The 12,256-nt window shown below is 42.6% G+C and overlaps 1 protein-coding gene across 6 annotated transcripts in view; it reads left to right on the top strand.

The window, feature by feature from the left end:
* Positions 1-1,724: 1,724 nt before the first annotated feature.
* slc8a1b (solute carrier family 8 member 1b) overlaps positions 1,725-12,256 on the top strand; it is a 184,534-nt gene continuing 174,002 nt past the window's right edge. For all 6 annotated transcript variants that reach the window (XM_047351453.1, XM_047351448.1, XM_047351452.1 and 3 more), the window contains exon 1: positions 1,725-2,469. The gene's annotated coding sequence lies outside the window, so the exon portion shown is untranslated. The remainder of the gene's footprint in view (positions 2,470-12,256) is intronic.

Here is a 12,256-nt window from a genome sequence, read left to right as displayed (position 1 = left end):
GAAACCGCATGCTGCATTCATCTGAAAAAACTTTTGCATCAGTTGTGCAACAGCATGAAAGATTTTATGTTTCTGTGCTTTCCAGATATACAGGCACATTTCAAAACATTAGAATATCATGAACAAGTTCAATATTTTGCCTGATTTCAGAAAGTGAAACTCCTATCTTATATAGATTCAATACATGTAGAGTGATGTACAAACCTTTTATTTCTTGTAAATAAAACAGATGTGTCAGGCTTCTAAAAAAGTACATTCATTTTTTTGCACTCAACACTTGGTTGGGCTCATTTTGCATGAATTACTGCATCAGTGTGGTGTGGCATGGATGAGATCAGCCTGTGGCACTGCTGAGGTGTAATGGAAGCCCAGGTTGTTTCAATAGCAATCCTCAGGTCATTTGCATTGCTGGGTCTGGTGTATCTGATCTTTCTCTTGAAAATACTCCATAGACTCTCTGCAAGGTTGAGATCAGGCCAGTTTGCTGGCCATTGCAGCACAGTAACTCCATGGTCATTAAACCAGCTTTTGGTACCATTGGCAGTGTGGGGAGGTCCCATGTCCTGCAGGAAAATTAAATCAACATCTGCTTGACAGCAGGCGGACACATGAAGAGAACTCTAACATTTTTGGGAAGAATAGAATAGAAATATCCTTTATTGTCCCACAGTGGCATTCATCCTCCAGGCTCTCAGGACCTTGATTTCCAAATGAAATGCATACTTTACTTTCATCTAAAAAAATTACTTTTTTTAGATGATCACTGAGCAACAGTCCAGTTCTTTTTCTCCTTAGCTCAGGTAAGATGCATCTGATGTCTCTGGTTCAGCAGTAGCTTGACATGAGTAATGTGACATTTAGAGCCCATGTGTAGGATTGGTCTGTGCTTAGCAGCTCTTGATGCGTTGACTTCAGTCTCAATACACTCCATGTGAAGCTCCTGCAAATTCTTGAATGGATTTTGCTTTAAAATCCTCTCAAGGCTGTGGGTGTCCCTGTTGCTGGTGCATATGTGCTGCCACACTTTTTCTTTCCACTCAACTGTCTATGAGAATGCTTGGATGCAGCACTCTGTGAACAACCATCTTCCTTAGCAATGATCTTTTGTGGCTTACCCTTCTTGCAGAGGGTGGTCAAAAACTGTTCTGGGCATCTGTCCAGTCAGCAGTCTTCCCCATAACTGTGTAGCCAAAAGACCAAGACTGAGAGACCATTGAGTGGCTGACGAAATCTTTAAAGATGTTTTGAGTTAATTAGCTGATTGGGTGTGACACCATGCGTTTTCAGTATTTTACTTTTGTGCATTATTAGAATTTTCTGAGACACTGAATATTTGGTTTTTAATATCTGTAAGCAATAATCAACATTACAAAGCAAAAAAAAGCTTGAAATATTTTACTGTGTAATGAATCTATATCAGTTTTACTTTCTTAAATGAGTGTATAAAATATTGACATTTTCATGATACTCTAATGTTTTTAGATGTACCTGTACTAGTTTGAAAATGTTCCCAGGTGAGTTGCGGTTGTTGGGGTTTTGGGTTCGGTGTATGTGTTTGTGTTTTGTCTGCACTTTTTGTTTTCAGTTTCCAGATGGTGCTGGAGTTTCTCAGGTGTGCTGGGTGACAGGTGCAACTGATCTGCTGATTGCATTGGAGGAGTATTTAAGCAGGAGGCTTAAACCCCAACATTTGCATAATAACTGATTTAGATGATAATGCTTTCAACCACATAAGGTGTCGGTCTAATACAATGGATTAAAAAAAATGGATATTGGCTAATACATTTGGTTTCTTGAAGACAGCGGTAGACTGACACTAAAACCTGTGGTGGGACATGAATCTGAAGAGGTAACATATTGACTGAGAAGTGAGGCAGGCGCTCCTACAACACGGGGAGGGGAAAAAGAAGAAAGGGCGGAGGGTGAGCTGATAGTGTGTGTGTGTGTGTGAGGAAAGAACAGAAGAAAGAGAGACCTGCTCACACATGGACACTCTCACCCCCTCACACACACTCTCGCTCTCTTTCTCTCTATTTCACGGAGCCGGGGAAGAACCGGGAAGGGAAGAATGAGGAAGAGGTCCGCTGCGCTGCGCGCCTCCTATCTGCAAATGCGGGTTTGCTGATGAAGCGCCGCTCCGGTCATCCGATCATACAGGTCACTCAGGTCGCGCTGCATGGAAACAAGGAGTAGGCAAGAATAGCAAAAGATAAAGGCAACAAATAAAGGCAAAAAACTGTGTGTGCATGGGAATCCGGACTGCTCTTCCCTCCCTTTGTGCGTCTTTGTGGTTGGATACGCTCTCTTGACTAGCGTATAAGAGCTCCCTGCGTCTCCATAACCATTCCTCACTACGGGCTCTACCTCTGCCACCACTCCTCCTTCTCCTATAACTCCTTCTACTTGCTTGCATTGCAAGAAGAGCTATATTACTACCAAACTACGAGCCGTCAACACCGGATTGAAAAGGTAGGACACGGTGCAGTTTCTTGCGTGCTTCTTATTTGATTATCATTGCGGGGGTCCATTGTGTTGGTGTAAGTAAGTTTTTTGGGGAGGGGGTGGAGTAAATGGGACGGAAGAAGGGGGACAATCTCAGAGACCCGAAGAGAGACTTGGATGCACCATGCGTCAGATAGATCTGGATGTGGATGCGTTTCTTCACGCCATCCTTATTCACTGCGCTTTTCCACACTGCGCTTTTCATCTTTGATTTTTGAAAAACAGACCTCGTGGTTTGTATATGTATAACTGATGGCTTACGTTGTAAGGAGTGGAACTGCTTAAGGAACATAGTTTTCTTTCCATTATTCATGTCCACCCTGTTATCCCATTCATTCCTCCTTTTCCCTCATGTTTAAGCTCAGCCGCCTACCTCACCTATTTATAGAGGAGCGATGGTAAAGGATTCAGAGCACGTTCGGATCGCAGCGCTCTCGCCTCTTTATATGCGTTCAGGGTGGAAGTTGGGTGACAAACATGCGCAGTGCCTATTACGGATGAATGCGCACTGAGAGGCACTTTTGCACAATCCTGCAGGCCTTGCATCCTTTGCGCCAAACGGCACGGGCTTGTTCTGTTTGGGCTGTTGGAGTGCCTGTGCGCTTTAGTCTACATTAGGTGGGAATGAACAGCTGAAGTATGAATGGGTTCCATTGGATCAGCCGAATTTTTATGTAAATGTAAAAGCCTATATAAGATGACTGGCTTATCTGCAAAATGTAATTTCGAAAATGGGTTTTATGGGTTGTAGCAGTTCAGGTTGTCTACTAGCCTGCCATGCACAATATAAAGGTCAAACACATAAATACATACTTCTCCTTTTCAATAAAGGGGTTTCTAAGCACTGCTTTTTCCAACTGACTTCAGTTTTGGATTTTTATGGGTATAACACAAAGCAATGTGGGACATCAGATATGAAGTGTGAAATATTTACAACGCTGAACGGGAAAAAGTGAAATGCTGCCATGGGTCTTAAGCTGCGTTTTTTGTCCCTCCATCAGATGTGATGCTGTTAGAAGCTGATAGAATTTAAGATCTTGTGATTTAACAGTCATGCTTCATTTTAGGCAGTGAGATGGGTTTCAGAAAAGTGTTTCCAAATGATTAAAAGCTGCTTTCTAGATATTAATTGAGGTTTAGGTGGCTCCGCATCAAGCAGTTCCCCTTTTTTTTTTTTTTTTTTTTAAGCTGAGAATGTATCGCAACTTTTTCCAGGCTTGTAGCCACTGCAGTGCTACAACGGATTGGTCAAAGGAAACAGTGGGAAATGACTGTGTCTAAGCAGAGACCTTTGGTTGTTGGAAGACATCACGTTACAAGATATGTAGGTTATTGGAAAAGAAAAGAGAAAAAAATTCTCGTCATCGTCTTCCGCTTCTTCTGGAACCGGGTTGCGGGGGCAGCAGACTCAGTAGAGACACCCAGAAGTCTCTCTCCCCAGATACCTCCTCCAGCTCCTCCGGGGGGAGCCCAAGACGTTCCCAGGCCAGCCGAGAGACATAGTCCCTCCAGCGTGTCCTGGATCTCCCGCTCCATTCTCCCCTCACTCAAGAACAAGATCACAAGATATTTGAACCCCTCTACTTGAGACAGGAACTCCCCTCCAACCTTAAGAGGACAAGAAAATAAATTCAATCTTTTTTTTGTGGGAGAGGGTGATTTTGCTACAACTCTTTGAAGAAGCTATACTTCAGTTTGCAGTATTCAAAATTATGCCTTTTGTAAAAACCTTTTTCTTGTCTGAAGATTGTTTGATGCAGCCTATGACTTATAAACAGAGTGATCTGATAAAGGGGAGCTGGTATAAAGCTGACACATGTTTGTGTTTAAGTAGACATAAAACACTGAGTTTGTAAAAATGCATAAAAAACAAATAAATCCTCAGAAGTGCAAAGCTAACTGTTGGCCTTTAGATTTTCACATTTAGAAACACCAAAAAAAAAATGTATACACATACACAAAATATATCTGCATTAACAAGATACCTTTACATTTGTTTCTGTTTTCATGACTGAAAAACAACCACATTACTGCTGGCTGTTCGAGCAGTAGTGGAGCAGCAGCTGATTAGGACAAAAGTGCCTTTGGATTTTACAACAGGCAGGCATTTATTTATCGGCATCTAAGTTTGTTTGTTCTTGTCCTATTATTTATTTATTTTTTGCCTTAGTTCTCAATCAGGTTTATTGATAGGCCTTCGGTTTCCACCAGTGTACTTCTGTGTGGAAATATGGAAACTAAAACAAACTTGTCAGTGATCTCTTGTGAAATGTAGGCAGTTGTATCCTAGGGATATGAATGTTTTTTTAGTGCAAGTTGCTTTTAAATGACTGTAGACCTAAAATTATATAACTGTCTGACTACCATTCCATCACTCTACTTCTCTACAAATTATAATCTAAAATATTTCGAAAGCAGCATCTGGTAACGTCACACAACCTCATTTCTTAAGTCCAAATGATTCCTTTAACTGTCAAATTTAGCACATCTGTGTTATCGATTACCAAGATTCTTTTAAACCACATTGGCACTTGTAAGATGGAGAATAAACATCCGTCAAGCAATTCTTTTTTCTTTTTTTTTTATTAAAGTTAATAGGGAAAACTCTTCATTGGGGGTTTCTTCATTAGGTAACACAGTATAGGCTATGTTTTGATGGAAGCAAAGGAATATTTCATAACAGGCCTCCAGACTAACACAAGCAGCTTTAATCAGCAAGAGTCATGTGTTTTATCCCTGACAAACAAGGTCAGTAGTAATATTACCCTTGTAAGAAAGTGTTTATGGAAAATGTGGACTAATGTTGCCCATCAGCAGCTATTTGAGTGAAGTTATAAAAAAAACAGAAAAGTGAGGAGTTTTATTCTTTTATGGAGGACAAGTTGCTGGCAGGATCAGATGGCACCTTTAAATCAGGGAAGATCTGTTGCAGCAATCAGAATTTACTACTACATTAAGTGCTTATCAATGTAAATATGCTTCATGTACACTGCTGATTAATGTACAGCCTGGCATTTATGGGGTTTAACTCATTTATTGACTTAATTCATTTAGGAAATATTTTCATAATGCAGATCATCTTATCAGGTTATCGGCTACTTAAATAATATGAATATCTGCCAATCTTGCCTCTGGTTCTGAGTTGGTCATCCTGGATATGTGCAACTGAGACATGGACATGGAGTGCAGACTTGGCCTACCTGATTTGCTGCCTGTTCTGTCTGGTAGTGAGTGATGTAGCTTTGTATAAGCCACAACAAGAAAAACTCAAACCAAATCCACTCACTAATCCTCCAAAGTTAAGAAGGACGTTTCTTTTAAGAGATTATCGAAATAAAATTTGCCAGAAATAAAACTTATTGGCTGCTGTCCTTTTTTTAAAGTCATTTATTGATGTACTAGCTATCCTCTAACTGCCCATTAGCAAGTAAGAACTATTGTCATTTTGTTAAATTCAATTCAATTCAAAAATACTTTATTAATCCCAAAGGGAAATTAAATGTTGTTATAGCTCATATTATGTAGGTTTCTTCAAAGAGCCGTTGTAGATGCTGATGGCTGTGGGCAGGAAGGATCTCCTGTAGCGCTCCGTCTTACAGCAGATCTGAAGAAGCCTCTGACTGAAGACACTCTGTTGCTGTAGGATAGTCTCATGAAGAGGATGCTCAGGGTTCTCCATAATGTTCTTCATTTTATGAAGAATCTGTCTTTCCACAATGATCTCCAGAGGTTCCAGAGGAGTCCCCAGAACAGAGCCAGCATTTCTTATCAGCTTGTTGAGCTTTTTTAAGTCTCTGGTTCTGATGCTGCTTCCCCAGGATATGATGGTAGAAGAGATCACACTTTCCACAACAGACTTATAGAAGATATGCAGCATCTTGCTGCAAACACCAAATGACCTATGCTTCCTCAAGAAGTACAGTGTGCTCTGTCCCTTCTTGTAGATGGCTTCACAGTTGCATCTCCACTCTAGTCTGTTGTCCAGGTGAACACCGAGGTATTTATACTCCTCCACCACCTCCACTTCTTCTCCCATGATAGAAATAGTGTTTGACTTATTCCTGTTTCTCTTAAAATCTACAATCATCTCCTTTGTTTTAGTCACGTTCAACATGAGATGATTGTTTCCACACCATGCCACAAAGCGGTCCACCACCTTCCTGTACTCAACTTCTTGTCCATCTCTGATCCACCCCACGACTGCAGAATCATCCGAGTATTTCTGCAGATGACAGGAGTCTGTCTTGTACTGGAAGTCTGAGGTGTACAGAGTGAAAAGGAATGGTGAGAGTACAGTCCCCTGTGGTGCTCTTGTGCTGCTGACTACCTGGTTTGACACACAACCCTTCAGTCTCACAAACTGTGGTCTGTTTGTCAGGTAGTCTTTAATCCAGGAGATTGTTGAGGCCTCCACCTGAGTCTTCTGGAGTTTCTGACAAAGCAAATCAGGTTGAAAAAGAAATTTATTCTTATATTTTTATATTATGTTGGACACTAAAGTTTTCAACATATTTTAAGATTTTTAATTTCCTAAATCAAAATGATTAAGAGGCATAATTTCATCAAACAGCCATTACACATAGATGACCAAAATTCCATTTTATTTTTTAGGAAATGTTAGAATAAAGTTGACTTCAATTAAATGTTAAATCTCAGTTTCTCCAATTTGAACATTAGGTATAAAATCATAGGTATAAAAGCAGCTTGTTCATGATTTTTAAGACATGTTTTATTGCGACAACATTTGACAGTTACCTTTTTATAATTTGAAGTTGCAGTGTGCCACAATGACTAAAGCTAGGCTTAGACTAAAGCTAGGCTTAGACGAAGGTCTCTAGGTTTCAGCTTAGGTTTAGTTCTGATCCTGATGAGACCACATGGAGACCAAAGCTCCTACTCCTACAAAGCAGGTGTGCAGAGATTATTAAAACACTCACACATTTTACATATATAATGATTGCAATGAGACAAAAAGAAAATAGAGAAATCTGAATATAAGCGAGAGTAAGAGAACATTGATATAAAATTAAGCAGAATGGTTGAGCAGTCTTGAGCCACCATGGTTTACCACATAGGTTTATTTCAGCTGACAGTACCAGCTCGGTGTTGAGGACAACCGGTGGTTATGTGATTGCCTGATGAGGGCAACAGCATCTATTGGTTTGCTGCTGCTTTGTGAAGTTATTCAACAACAGAATTGGAAGAAGAATGGCTAGCAACTAAATTAAAGAAAAATATCTAAAATAATGTGCATTTTTAGTATTCATTAGTAATGTTCTTTTGCATTTTTGGATTATGGTGCTCTAACATGGTCCATGTTGATGTCTACTTGATTTATGAAAAAGCTTTTATAATTTAACTCATTTTGCTAAAAATGTAATAATAGGAGAGAAGGGGTTGCCTAGAAAACACTGAAGTTTCTATAGAGATCTATAGAAAATGCGCATAAAAGTAATCAGAATTCTTAAAGGAACCCAATCTGTGTGCATGCACTGTATGCAGCCGCATAGTAAAGCCATTTATTGGTGGTTGAAGAAACCTTGCCATTGTGGTTTTTGTTTGCCATTGTCCTTGAAATTGTTGTGTGTGTGTAAGACTTGTGTTCATATATCACTAGACAGATGGACACAAATCCAGTGAGTGGAAACTACAGAAATTATTTTCATCAGTGTGCCAGACTGATCACTTTCTTTTCTTTAGGTGTTATAACACGAGGATGGCTTGGCTTGAGGAATATGTTCTGGGCAGATCTAGACTAAAAGCTCTACATCAGTCCTAATAGTGGTAAATGTGGACAATTTATCTTCAGTTGCCTGCTGGGGCTATTTTGTGTATGCGTGTTTCCTTTTTGTTGTGGTCTTACACAAAAACTAAGAAATTTCATTCTTTTACTATTTGCAAAACATACAGACTTGTTAGACTGTTTTTTTTAATATCCCTTTTCACAGCTTTGTTTTTTACATTTGTGCCCCTACTCTAGCCTTTCATTTTCCTCCACATTGTTCCTTCTTCCAATAATTTGTGTGGTTTCAGGCAAATTTTTAAAATGTTTAATAGGTGCTTCTCACTTCATTCTGTTGAAAATGCATTTTGGTCAGAGTGCCTGATAATTATGACTTTTCTTAATCTGGAACACTGATTTTCACAACTTATTTTTCTTGGGATTATTCTACTAGAACATCACCTGGTTATCATTTAAAAATAGTTATTTTATGTAGAAAGTGGGTTTATGTTTTGTGCACTTATATCTACCTCCCTTTCCCTTGTTTTGCCACCTCGGGGTGTTTTCTTCAGAGGCCTCTGACAAATGGCAGCATTGGGACTGAAGGAGAATGTCGCCTCACTGCAGCACATGGTTTTAGTTTCCTCAACATTGTTTTCCGACTCTTTGTGCCCCTGGGGAACATACTTCACCAGTCCAGTTTCTGGGTGTGTTGGTTTTTTTTTTAATGAGTTGACTTGTCTTCTTTTTATGGTGCCAGGAAGAAAACCTGTGACATGTTTTGAAATATTCATTTCAGCCTAAAACATTCTAAGTAGCTTCCACCATGCAGTGACAATGCTTATTTTGTGCCAAAAGGGCAATAAATATACTGTTTTCAGTTTGAGGCAGATAAGGGCAATACCTTTTCATAAGCTAAGTATCCTTGATGGTTTTTGTGTTAAATCATTCAAGAATCAGCCACATGCTGATTCTCATTTAAAAGAAATTGAAGTCTTCTTAAAGTGTAAAGTATCTAACATTGTATAAGGGGTTTTCTGAAAGAGTTTTGTTTTTAAACTTTAACCATTAGTGTTTAGAGAAACAGTTTGACTGTTATCATGGGCTTCTTGGCTGCTTCTGATTAATGCTGTTCTTGCCCGGCTGTCAGTTTAGGTGGATAACCCTGTCTTGGTAGGTTTCTGAATGTACTATACTCTTTCCATTTATAGATAATGGATTAAACAGTGTTCTGCAAGATGTTTTAAGCTTGGTATATTGTTTTATAACCTAACCAAGATTAAAACATCTCCACAACTTTCTCCCTGACCTGACAGCTTTATGTTATACTATCACAGAATTTGCCATTATCTCCCAGGCTCCGCTGGAAGAGGAGAAAGCCGGACAGACTTGGCAGGCTCAAGCGCATAGTGAGGGTCTGCTGGGAACGTCTGGCGGAGCCCTCGGCCAGGGATGTTTTCAGCTCCCACCTCCTTGGAGAGCTTTGACCAGATTCCGGGGGATGTTGGAGACATAGAGTCTGAGTGGACCATGTTCTCCGCATGTATTGTCGATGCTGCTGCCCGTAGCTGCGACCGTAAGGTCTGCGGTGCCTGTCGCGGTGGCAATCCCCGAACCAGGTGGACACCGCCAGTAAGGGACGCTGTCAAACTGAAGGAGTCCTATCAGCTGTGGTTGGCTTGTGGGACTCCTGAGGCTGCTGACAGGTACCGTGAGGCCAAGCGTGCCACGGCCCGGGCTGAGGTAGAGGCAAAAACTCGGGCCTGGGAGGAGTTCGGTGAGGCCATGGAGATGGACTACCGGTTGGCCTCGAAGCTATTCTGACAAACAGTCCGGTGCCTCATGAAGGGGAAGCAGTGCTTCGCAAACACTGTTTACAGTGGGGGTGGAAGGCTGCTGACCTTGACTGGGGACATTATCGGGCAGTGGAAGGAGTACTTCGAGGATCTCCTCAATCTTGCCATCATGTATTCCCTGGTGGACATGGAGGCTGGGGACTCGGGGTTAGACTCTTTCATCACCTAGGCTGAAATCACCGAGGTGGTTAAAAAGCTCCGTGGTGGCAGGGCTTCGGGGGCGGATGAGATCCGCCCTGAGTCTCATCTCTGGATGTTGTGGGGTTGACAAGCCTCTTCAACATTGCGTGGCGGTCGGAGACAGTGCCTCTGGACTGGCAGACTGGGGTGGTGGTCCCCGTCCTAAGAAGGGTGACCGGAGGGTGTGTCCAACTACAGGGGGATCACACTTCTCAGCCTCCCTGGTAAACCCTACGCCAGGGTATTGGAGAGGAGAGTCCAGCCGATAGTCGAACCTCGGCTTCAGGAGGAGCAGTGTGGTTTTTGTCTCGTCCGTGGAACACTGGACCAGCTCTATACCCTCTACAGGGTACTCGAGGATTCACAGATGTTTGCCCAACCAGTCTACATGCGTTTTGTGGACCTGGAGAAAGCATTCGACTGTGTCCCTCATGATGCCCTGTGGGGGGTGCTCCAGGAGTATGGAATTGGGGGCCCTTTATTAGGGGTCATCCAATCTCTGTACAACCGGAGCAGGAGTTTGGTCTGCATTGCCGGCACTAAGTAGGACCTGTTCCCGGTGCATGTTGGACTCCGGCAGGGCTGCCCTTTGTCACCGGTCCTCTTCATAACTTTTATGGACAGGATTTCTAGGTGCAGCCAAGGGCCGGAGGGGGTCTGGTTTGGGGGACCAGAGGATTTCATCTCTTCTTTTTGCAGATGACGTGGTCCTGCTGGTCCCATCTAGCCAAGACCTACAGCATGAGCTGGGGCAGTTCGCAGCCGAGTGTAAAGCAGCTGGGATGAGGATCAGGTCCTCCAAGGCCATGGTTCTCAACCGGAAAAGGGTGGCTTGTCCTCTTCAGTTTGCAGGGGAATCCCTGCCTCAAGCGGAGGAGTTCAAGTATCTCGGGGTCTTGTTCACGAGTGGTGGAAGAATGGAGCAGGAGATCGACAGATGGATCGGTGTGATTGCCGCAGTAATGGGGGCACTGTGCCGGTCAGTTGCTGAAACGATCGTCCCCCGTAGGGTGGCCGGGCACTCCCTAAGAGATAGGGTGACGAGCTCAGCCATCCGGGAGGGGCTTGGAGTAGAGACGGTGCTCCCCCACATCAAGAGGAGCCAGTTGAGGTGGCTCGGGCATCTATGCCGGATGCCTCCTGGACGCCTTCCTTGGGAGTTGTTCCAGGCATGTCCCACCAGGAGGAGGCCCAGGGGACGGCCCAGGACACGCTGGAGGGACCATGTCTCCCGGCTGGCCTGGGAACGCCTTGGGCTCCCCCCGGAGGAGCTAGAGGAGGTGTCTATGGAGAGGGATGTCTGGGTGTCTCTGCTGAGTCTGCTGCCCCCGCGACCCGTTCCCAGATAAAGCGGAAGACAACGAGTACGAGTACATCTCCCAGGCCACATCTGGCCCTTTGAATATTCCCAACGGTCTGCGTGAAAATCTGAAATCAAACATATACGAAGTGTTAATTGGAATATAATGCTTTTATTTTGGAAAACCTTGTGTGCTCAGGTTATGGAGGAAAAGAAGTAAGACTTATTCTTTGGAATAATGGGTTGAATTTAAATCATCCCACTAAGGATAAGAGTACCAGGTTTTGAAAAAGATTTTCAGAGTCTCAGGACATAATTGTTTTATTTTGGGATAACTTCGGCTGTGTTAAAGCAAATTTCATAAAATGTGATCAGGTTGTGGATTTTTGTAGTGTTTTAGTATTAATAAAATTGACAACAGGTGCATTAAAGGGACAACGATGAGATGAGATGACCTGAAAAACAGGAATGGTTTTGGAGGTGGAGGCCGCAGACATTTTCCCTATTTTGTTTGACTGCTTTTTAGTAGTTTTGCATTTGACCAGAGTCAGTGTCTCTACCGGATGCGATACCTGGACCCCATTCAGGTTGCACAGGCAGTCCAACGCCACTAGGATGGCATATCAATTTGTGTCACTACCTGAAGGTTTGCTGTGTCTCCCAGCACTGTCTGAAGAGCTGGAGGAGATTCTAGGA

This window comes from Girardinichthys multiradiatus, chromosome 22, assembly GCF_021462225.1.
Source record: "Girardinichthys multiradiatus isolate DD_20200921_A chromosome 22, DD_fGirMul_XY1, whole genome shotgun sequence".
Lineage (NCBI taxonomy): Eukaryota > Metazoa > Chordata > Actinopteri > Cyprinodontiformes > Goodeidae > Girardinichthys > Girardinichthys multiradiatus.
Note: the sequence above shows the minus strand (reverse complement) of the source record. Positions and strands in the feature narration are given on the sequence as shown.